The sequence below is a fragment of the Nelumbo lutea genome, chromosome 1 (genome assembly GCF_056320005.1).
Source record: "Nelumbo lutea isolate HS-2025 chromosome 1, American lotus-T2T, whole genome shotgun sequence".
NCBI classification, from domain to species: Eukaryota; Viridiplantae; Streptophyta; class Magnoliopsida; order Proteales; family Nelumbonaceae; genus Nelumbo; species Nelumbo lutea.
This window is the reverse complement of record NC_142684.1, coordinates 122207444-122217897: the sequence shown is the minus strand read 5'-3', so window position 1 is coordinate 122217897 and position 10454 is coordinate 122207444. Positions and strand designations below refer to the sequence as shown.

General features: G+C 35.2%; 1 long non-coding RNA gene across 1 annotated transcript; it reads right to left on the bottom strand.

Moving 5' to 3' along the window:
* Positions 1 to 1083: 1083 nt before the first annotated feature.
* On the bottom strand, positions 1084 to 6699 carry LOC148877226 (uncharacterized). Its single transcript, XR_016105543.1, has 3 exons — positions 5957 to 6699; positions 1557 to 1628; positions 1084 to 1433 (listed from the first exon to the last, which is right to left on the bottom strand). It is a non-coding gene; the product is annotated as an uncharacterized LOC148877226 (long non-coding RNA).
* Between the last annotated feature and the right edge of the window lie 3755 nt (positions 6700 to 10454).

Genomic DNA, 10454 nt, shown 5'->3' with positions numbered 1-10454 from the left:
TGAGACACCAATGCTGACCAAAACATTGAACCTTCGTTAAGCCCTTCAAGCATGAGAACTTACAAACAAATATCTACTTAAAGGTTATTTCAGTTCACTTGCATCATAGATATATTTTAAATAAATTTGAAGAGGAAAACAAATATCAATGCCAATCTATATATAAAACCTGAATTTGTGCAACGAGCTTCTGAAACCAAACAGAACTTTTTTTTTTTTTTTTTTTTTTTTTACATCTCACAAGTTAATTTATCTCAAAACTTGATAAGCTGAATTTTTTGTAAATTTCCATAAGAGTAGCATTAGATATTTCAGCCATGTTCAGTTCAATCATACATGGACTTGATTGGGATTTGCATAGTTTTAACTTTTTTCGTATCAATTCAAAAAGAACCAAATCAAATTCCACATTTTGGAACTTGAAAAATAAATTATATTTCAAAAGGTGGGGTAGGTTGACTCTAATCAAGGCTATGCTCTCCAATTTTCCTAATTGGCAGTTCTTTGACTCAAATTGCAATTGAACCCCAATAAAAGAGCATATTCAAAACCTTACTTTGTTATGAACTTCTGCAAAATAAAAAAAATAAAAAAAGGAAAAGAGGGGAAATAAAACTACAGGATTATAACTAAAGAAGCTGGTTTTCTACTAACAAGAAACTGTTGGAACTTACCATAACTGTAAAATGTGTTTCATATTCAAAAAGGCTGGCCTTGTCCAAAGAATATGTATTATTTGCTAGTCTAATCTAGGGGGAGAAAAAAAGAGCTCAATGTAAAGGATTGCATCTTAAATGCCATTATAGAATGAAGTAGGATTATTTGCTGAGGATTGTTAGATGACACATCCCATTCCCTCACTTGCCTATCATCCAAGGCTGCATTTGGATGGATTCTCACTTGTTTTTCCTCAACTTCAAACCAAAAGCCTGCAAAAATTAAAATTAATTAATAAAATTGCTTTGAAATTATACTTTTGAAAAAATAAATATAAAGATGTCAAAACTCAAGTATTACCTGTTCATTGCTTCCCTTATTAATCAAAGCATGAACTATTCAATACTTCAACAACCATAATCAATTAAAGAGAAAGAGAAACATAATTTTCTTGATTACTTTAGATTATAATCCAAACCATATTCATCAAACTACCAAAATTAAAGACTCGCATAGCTATACTAAGTGTTAATTCAACAAAACCAAAATGAAGAAAAAAAACTAACTAGCATATATCAAAATCAGTCCCAAATAGTTTATAATAACCAATTTATCCATACAACCATCATAGACAAACTATAAAAGATAGTTCAATGCTTCAACTCTCCAAGGAAAATGACCAAAGTTCAAGCTAATGAGCAATCCTTCTTGCAAATGACCAATTAACGTCTTTAAGGCTCCAAACTATCCTTCATGCGAATGACTAAAGTTTAAGCCTACAAAAAAAAAAAAAGAGAAAGAGCAAGAAAAGTATAAAACCACATGTTAATCCAAATCTTGGAAAACATCAATAACAATTCATAAATATTTAAAAGAATAAAAATTATTTTCAATCTTACATATGCTAATTGGATGCACCACTTGCATGACCACCATTTCCATCAAAATTTGTGCTTGCACTTTCACTTCCACTTGGATTTGAGGATGGAGTCATTAGAGTTTTAATAGATTTATCAATAGGAGAGATAGAAGAAGCAGGTGCTTCGTCAAAAGAAATTAAAACATGCAAAGAGAAATATAGAAATGCGATTACTACATTCATTTTAAAAATATGATAAGCTTAATACCAAAAAAATATATGAATATAGTTACTTACATGGAGTTTTTGGTTTAGGGAATGCTTCAATCCAATCTTGTGCACAAAACAAAGCCTTCACTATTTATGGAAGCAATTAACACCGATAAGGATCCAACACTCTACCACCTATACTGAATGCTAACTCTGATGCAGTGGTTGTTTGAATTGCTAGGACATCATAAGCCATTTTTTAGAGAGATTTGAATTTAGAAGAATTAATCGACCACCAATTTAGCACATCAAAATTTGGCATTTTTGGAATCAAGATTCCTCCAAGTATTGGTCCAATTTTGATTTTTTGTAATAGAACACTGATGTTGTTTCATCACTTGTGCACCATTTTTGAAAGCCTTTGATATACTTCTTCTTACTCTCTTGCATCACACCCGAAGCTGAACTTGTTATGGATGATTCAAGGGGATTATTCTCTTCATTAAGAGTGAATGAGGTATCAAAATTTTCATAATGAAAGTAAAGGTTATAAAGGCATTCATGCACTTTTTCCACTTCATCTTCACCCACATAACCATAAATCCTATGCAAATTATACCTCACAAATGCCAAATTGTATCTTGAATCAAAAACCACTGCTACTTCCAAAGGCAAATTAACTTCATCCCAATATTTCTTGAACTTTCCCAATATTTTCCCAACCATTGCTTGAATATAATCATACTTGCTCAATAACCACTCATCAATCTACACATGAATCTCACAAATATTAGGAAAAAAACAAGTTGGATGTTAGATATGTAATCCCTGAAAATGTATTAGTTGCCTCATAAAAATATTCAAAACATTCACAAACAACTTGACCAATATTCCATTCCTCAAAAGATGGATTAAGATTATATTCTTTATCAATTTGTTCCAATCGAGCAAATGCAGCCCTGTATTCCATCTTGTGGAGAAATTCAAAACCAACTCCTTTTTACTATGAATCGTCAATTGACTTTTTATCATTTCAAATTTCAGATTTCTTTGGCTTGAAGCTTGTAGATATTTGACCGATTCTCTGATTTTTCCCATTAAGTGCCTAACAATATCCAACCCATCTTGCACAATGAGGTTCAAAACATGTGTTGTGCAATGCACATGAAACAATTCCCCTAACAAAAGAAGTTTACCCTGCCCAAAAAACCACTCCTTCATGTTTCTAATTATAACATCATTCACAGAAGCACTATCAACAGTGAAAGCCATCACTTTCCTATCAAGGTTCCAATGCAAAATAAGATCTTTGATGACTTTAGTAAGGTTTACAATATCATGCTTCTCTTTGACAGCCCAAAAACCTATAATCTTCTTTCTCAATTGCCACTTATCACCAATGTAATGTGTAGTTAAACAACAATATCCAATATTTTGCCCTGATGTCCACATATCAGTAATGAAACTGACCATGGAATCAAGCCTATCAAGAATGTCATAAAGATTTTCTTTTTCATCCTCAAAGTCATATCTATTATTTATGGGATTATATTTCCATCCCTCTAGTCTGCGGGTTGACTTACTTACATTTGTAGAAATTATCAACATTTGTTGTTAAATTTTTCTTTTACCCTTTTGGTAATGCAGCACTAGTGCTTGTTGCATTAAAATCTTGTTTACAATAATTACAAACAACCATTTCCTCTTTTTTTGCATTAAAGGTTATGTTAAAAATGCTTCCACACTTCAGATGTTCTTTTTCTTTTTCTAGAGACCAATGGGGCAATGCAGCACTAGGACTATTCACATTTTCACCATTTTCACTATTGGCATTAAGTTCAGTGCTAGATTAAGAATGATTAACTGATCTAGGCATTTAATATTTTCTTCAAAAGTAAAAATGGAACCTAAATAAGATTACACAGAATAAAGTTTAAAAAATATTAGAAGTTTAAAACTAGCAAGATAAATGGATAATCATAAAATAAAATTACTAAAATATGAGAAGCAATAAATATTTACATTGTCATTTAGGAATTAGGACAAAAAAAAATGCAACATAAGCACTATCTACATGAATAAACCAATTCATAAATCTATAATCTATTCTATTTTTTCTGTCTCATTTAAGCTGAAAAATCTAGCTCATAAGTCATAACCAGAAAACAATAAACTAATAATCATTATCTAAAATATTGTCAAAATTCAAAAATCTGTAATTTATTCTATCTCATTAGAATAGGAAAATCAATAAACCAATTCCTAAATCTGTAATCTATTCTATCTTATTTAATTTGAAAAATCTAGCTTATAACCAGAAACCAAAAAACCAATAAATCGCTATAAGAAATTTGTAATCTATTCTATCTCATTAGAAAATTAGCATGGGAAAATGTGCTGAAAAATCTAGCTCATAAACCAATAGATCAATCTATAATCTATGAAATCTATGAAAATCAAATTACCTTGAGAAAAGATGCAGGGGATTGATGGTAGCAGGCGTGGCTTACAAGCGGTGGGCCAAGTGTGAGTGTGTGACGGCGTGAATTCCCGGCAACAGTCGTGGGCTGCAGTACATGGCCAGTGATGTTAGACTGTTGAGGGTTGCTTGAGCTTGAGTAGTGGCAAAGGAGACGGCGTTGAGCTTGAGCTTAAGCTATGGCTGGTGACTGGTTCTCAACTGCTATCACTGGTGCTGCCACCAATGATGGTGGTTGCTTGGGCAACGAGTCACTATCTCATTGAGACTCTGAGAGAAGAGAGATAGAGGAAAGATGACTAGATGAGCGACGACGATGTCCGATAAAGGGCTGGTGGTTGCTCGGATGATGAGGGGCGGTGACCAGTGATGGACTGATGGTGATTGCTCGAGCAGTGTTCGGCAACAGCGAAAGGATTGATAGAGGGTTAGGGTTTTAGGGTTTTGAAACTTGAGAGAGAGAGAGAGGTAAGGTTCAACAAAAGACCTAAAGAGTTCGATTTTCAAACTCATTTCTCATTTTATTTTTTTAACCTTTATATTATATATATATATTTATTTATTTATCAAATCGGATCAATGTATATCTGAATTTGATTCAATTATACCGAATCTCAGTCTCGAATTCAGATTTTTGAATACCGTTTATAGGCCTATTGGGCAGTGCTTCAGGTCAATGGGCTCATACCGCACAACACAACTATGCGGGTTGTGCTTATATAACATTTTATTTTTAATTTTATTATAATATTTCATTTTATTATTGCATATATAAACAATTTTATATATCAAAATTCATATAAATAAAATTTTAAGACTTTTTTATTTTTCTTCTAATTTGTTAATTTACTTTAAAATTTTTATTATTTTTTTTTAATTTTTTTTAAATATACCTCTCATGGTTTGGCTTGGTCCACAGCCAGCTTGGCCCAAGGCTTGGCTTGTAGACCAGCCTGACCCACGAAACAAGCTCGCATGGGCTTGGGTCGTGAGCCATGCCATCCAACCTCCCAAAGTATCCTAAGAGAGGGAAACACAAGTGGCCCATATCATGTCGGCCCAACACGACCTGATTTACACCTCTAATTAGAGGTACAATGAGAATGATGTCATCTAATGTCCTACCTCATTCTTAAATACATAACCCTTCTACTTCTATTATCTTTAGGTCACATCATTTTACTTCTCAAAAGCAAATAAGACAATCAAATCATGTCGGCCCAACACGACCTGATTTATACCTAGCCTTTTTACAATTAGATGCATTTACAAGTAAAACACAGCCTTAATCACAAAGAAAACTCAATTTTGTTTCTCAGTCAATAAAAGCTAACCTAAAGGCTTTACCGAATTGATATTCCAATCAAAATGCCAATCACAAATTCAACCTAATTTAATTTATCAAAAGCAAAAGCAACTATTATTGTATGTTAGGACCTGAAGCAAAAGCAATTATTGGTATAGACATTATTATTATTATTATTATTATTTATGTTGTTGGGGCAAATTCTTTAAAATATACTTATGAGTTAATAAATTGATTAACTCTATCCTTACTATTTATATATTATATCCTTAAGTTTTCAACAATTGTCTAAAACCTCCTTCACTATTAACTTTCTGTCACATTTTGTCATTTGTAACATCAAATCATATGTTTTCCAAAAATTCTTTAAGTACCCTTTCTAAATGGCTGACTGCATTACAGGCATTGAATAGCTGAAAAGAATGAATTGAGTATAATTAGAAACCTGGTTAGCTCGTCCATTCCACTTCGGTGATTGCTCGAAGTCACTGCTATGTACCGCTTCTTCAGCAGACAATTAAGCCGAGATTTCTCTTTTCTCACATCATTTTTCTCCTCCATTTCAAATCCTAAAATTGGACGCCAATCCTTCCTTCCTGTATGGATCTTCGTCTCGAGAAGAATCGCACTAACAGTCTTGCCATGACCAAAAGCTCCTTCAAGTTAAAACATGCATCCACGGGAGAGGAGGCAGGCGGAAGCTGCTCGTATAAGAGAGATGTTATAGAATACCAGCAGTAATCGTGGAGAAGGCTGAAAGGAGTGACATTCCAGCCAAATCTTCGTAAAGTATTTTTTTTTTCAGATATGCCAACTTCGTGGGTTGATGTTGCTGAATTTTCGGCTGAGAAGCCAATTGCTGTTTCTTTTGCTAGTAGTGGTGTTGGTAGCACTTCACATCCTGCCAGATCTTCTTATATGCCTCTACATCTCCATAACCGGCCATCTTCTCTGGAACCTCTGATGGCTCTAGCACACAGTGGTCCTTCTGAGCAACGATCGACCCGGTTATATATGGTACTCAACCTAGTGGAAGCCATTGGGGTCAGGGGCAAAGTTAGGATTTTTTATTCAGGGGGTCAGGGGGGTCATGGCTCCCCTCTGCCACCCCCTGGTTCCGCCCCTGATTAGGGTGGTCCTAAGCTTGATTTGGGGCATCTTGGATATGGTATTGGTGGTCGCCTTGGCAGTGGTGGTGGTGGTTGGCAACGGACCTAAAGGGAGAGTCTACAAAATTGAATCGACCAACGAATAGAAAATTTTCATCAGTTTGGTTTTATATATTTTGAAACTTTAAAGAATAGTGAAGGAAAATTTTGATATTTTGTTTTTATATTAGCATTTAACGATGATATCAATTGTCAGCAAACTTGAGGGTAGACCTGTTCATGGGCCAGGCCGGGCTTTTACTCATCATTAATGGAAATGCGTTAGGTCTGAGCCCGGCCCAACCAACGGGCCTATAACTTGGGCCCGAGCCTGGCCCTGATAAAAAGCCCGAAGCCCAACCTAATAAAAAAATTACAATTTTTTTTCCCTTTCTTTTATGTTTTAAAACACAGTTTTACATTCTTAAATAAAAAAAAAAATTATTCAAATGAGCATAATCACATAACCCATTTTAAGTATAATTTTAGGTTAGGTCAGACTAGGCTCAGGCTGGGCTATTTTGACAAAACCCGAGCCCGGCTCGAATTTATTGCGGGCTGGGCTTTTTGGTCCGAGTTTAAGCCCATGGGCCTGTAAACATGTTTAAGCCCGTTTGACGCCGGCCCGGCCTGTCAGGCCACCCGACCCATGAACATGTCTACTTGAGGGTAATTTAAGATGATACATAAACAGTAATAAAGTAAGTCAATTTCCTAAATTGTAAGAATACTTTAAGAAATTTATTCTTATTCTTATTCTTTATTATTATTATTATTATTATTATTATTATCATCTAGCCATTTATCCTTTTAGCTGGGCTTACGTTAAGTGGATTAGGATTAGTTCGGTATCATGAACTAATAAAGACCCAGAACTGAACCAAACATTAATTGGACAATTGGATTTAGGTCTGACCTGATTTGTTTAAGCCCATGGGCCTGCCTGGCCTGTCGGGCCACCCGGCCCATGAACAGGTCTACTTGAGGGTAATTTAAGATGATACATAAACAGTAATAAAGTAAGTCAATTTCCTAAATCGTAAGAATACTTTAAAAAATTTATTCTTCTTCTTCTTCTTCTTCTTCTTCTTATTATTATTATTATTATCTAGCCATTTATGCTTTTAGCTGGGCTTACGTAAAGTGGATTAGGATTAGTTCGGTATCATGAACTAATATAGACCCAGAACTGAACCAAACATTAATTGGACAATTGGATTTAGGTCTGACCTGATTAGAAAGGAATTTAGTTGGTATCTATCATTAGCTATGATAATAACAACTTAATTAGGACTTCAAAATTACAAAGACCACCCCTGTATTATGAGATCTATGACAAAGGCTCCTGTACTTTGTTTTGCGACAAAGACCTCCTTGTACTATGACCGTGAGACAAAGACCCCCTTCTGTTATGTTATAATATTTTTTAATAATTATTTGAACAATTGAAAAAAAAATACTGTTCATCTTCCCTGACCTGAGATACACGAACAGCAGCGGCAATAGACTTCTGTTGAAGTCCTCCCTCTCTCCCTCTCTCTCCTCCTATCTCTCTTCTTTCCCTTCCCCTTTCTCTCCTCCCCTTTTTTCTTTGAGACTTCCTCTGCTTTTCGTTCCTTGCAGATGGAGAAAAATCGGACTGGGCACACCAAAACAAAATTTCTGGGTGAACATCGACACCGGAAGTAGCTTGAGTTGGGTCCAATGCCAACCCTGTACTAACTGCTCCAAAATTATAATTCATCTGATGATTGTATAGTGTTACAACAACAACCATGATCTGAGTTCATTATGATACTAACCCACCTCTGATTTGTGACTGTGAAAGGAGGAGCCAAACATTCACAAATTTATAAAAGGTTTTGGCTGATTGGCTCATGGCTGTGACTCTAAGCGACGGGCAGTAGTTGGATTGTTGGAAAGATTCTCTGGCTCTCATCTTCTCCTCACCAGTCACCCCTTTACACACTCCATGATTACTATGTCTATGTAAGTGAAAAAAGAGTCATGAGAGAGAGAGAGAGAATATATATGTATTGTCTGAACATGACAACCGATCCATCCATTCAATTTCCAACTGGCCTTTAAAAACTTTACTTCCATTGATACCCATCACCCTATCCAGCTATCCTCCGCACCTTGCTTTATTCTTCCATTCCTGAGCCCCAACATAGCCAAATAACCATGCTAGCGAAAGAAACTGCATTCTTGTAATTAATCTATCATCGTTGTTGTTTGGTATAGACTAAGCTTGATTGGAACAATACTAGACGAATGAACATGGCTAGTGTAGGAGGATGGAGCAGAGAGGAGGAGACGGCGTTCGAGACTGCAATTGCGATGCACTGGGCTGCTGATGACTCAAAAGACCGATGGGAGAAGATTGCTTCCATGGTTCCAAGTAAGACTGTAGCTGAACTGAAGAAACACTACGAGGTTTTGGTCGAGGATGTAGATGCAATTGATTCGGGCCAAATCCCAATTCCCACTTATGTCAAGGAGGCGGCTGCCAGCAGCAAAGATCAGCACCTCTTTCTTGCTTCTGCTTCTGGGGCTGTTGATAAGAGGTTGAACTGTAATTTTGGAACTGGATTTTCTGGGTTGGGCACTGATTCAGGCGGGGTTAAATAGATTTTAAGAGAAAAATGGCAAAAAAAAAAAAAAAGAAAAAGTTTAGTGGGGTATTTTGATAACTTAACGCATTCCGTTATCTGACTTAACGGTCAGGAGGGGTCTTTATCTCATGGTCATAGTATAGGGGGTCTTTGTTACAGACCCCATAGTAAAGGGGGTCTTTGTAATTGACCCTATTTTTTATCTAGTAAAATAGCAAACTGTATTGATAAAAATTACAAAAGATAATCCCGGTATTAGTGGAGGATGTGGCATTCTTAGAGACGATTTTGGACACATGATTCTTGTTTTGTCATACTTTTTAAGGGATTGGCACAAATATCTTAGCAGAAATCTTGGTCATCTTAAATGTTAGCTGTTTTGCTCATTAGCAGGTTTAATTGTCAAATTGTTACAATAATTATAATAGAAAGTGCTTCTCTCATCTGCGAGATTGATCCTCTATGGTTTATCCTCAAAATCGACTGACAGGATTTATAAGTTGGTAACCCAAATGAATGTCCCTTTCCAATATACCTTCATGAAGGTAAGGTTGCTGATGCTTGCAAAGAGATCGGCTTCAATCAGTGTAAGGCCTGTTTGAACACTGTTTGAACAGATTTTACAACTTTGCATTGGAAACATTTTACGGGGGAGATATTTTCAATGCAAGGCTATGATAGTTATTCGAACGGACTTTGCACTGATTCAATCCGATTTCGCTTGCAAATCTTTGAACGAAGAATTCTATGCTGGTGAAGCCCTTTTTTTCATGACATCGGATTTTTGATTTATAGTTTCCTTGTATAAAAATTATTAATGGTATTGTGGATTGTAGGTTGTTAAACATACACATGAGCTGACATGCCCCTTGTATGGATTTTGCAGAATTGCAGGGTAAGGCCTTTACGTCCCACTTCCCAAGAAAGTAATAAGTAGACACCGTTTATTAAAATCTTTTATAAAAATATTCAAAATATTCATGCAATTACTTTTGACAAAATGCTTATTTTCTAATTTTTATCTTTGTATCTATTGTTATCCTAAATCTTTTAATCTCTTTCTGAAATTGATTTATTTTTCAAATTTATCCTTCATATTAATGGCTTAAAGGTAAATCTACAACTTTAAACTCTCCTTCTTTTGTTATTCATAAAATGTGTATTGTTTTTTATAAAAATT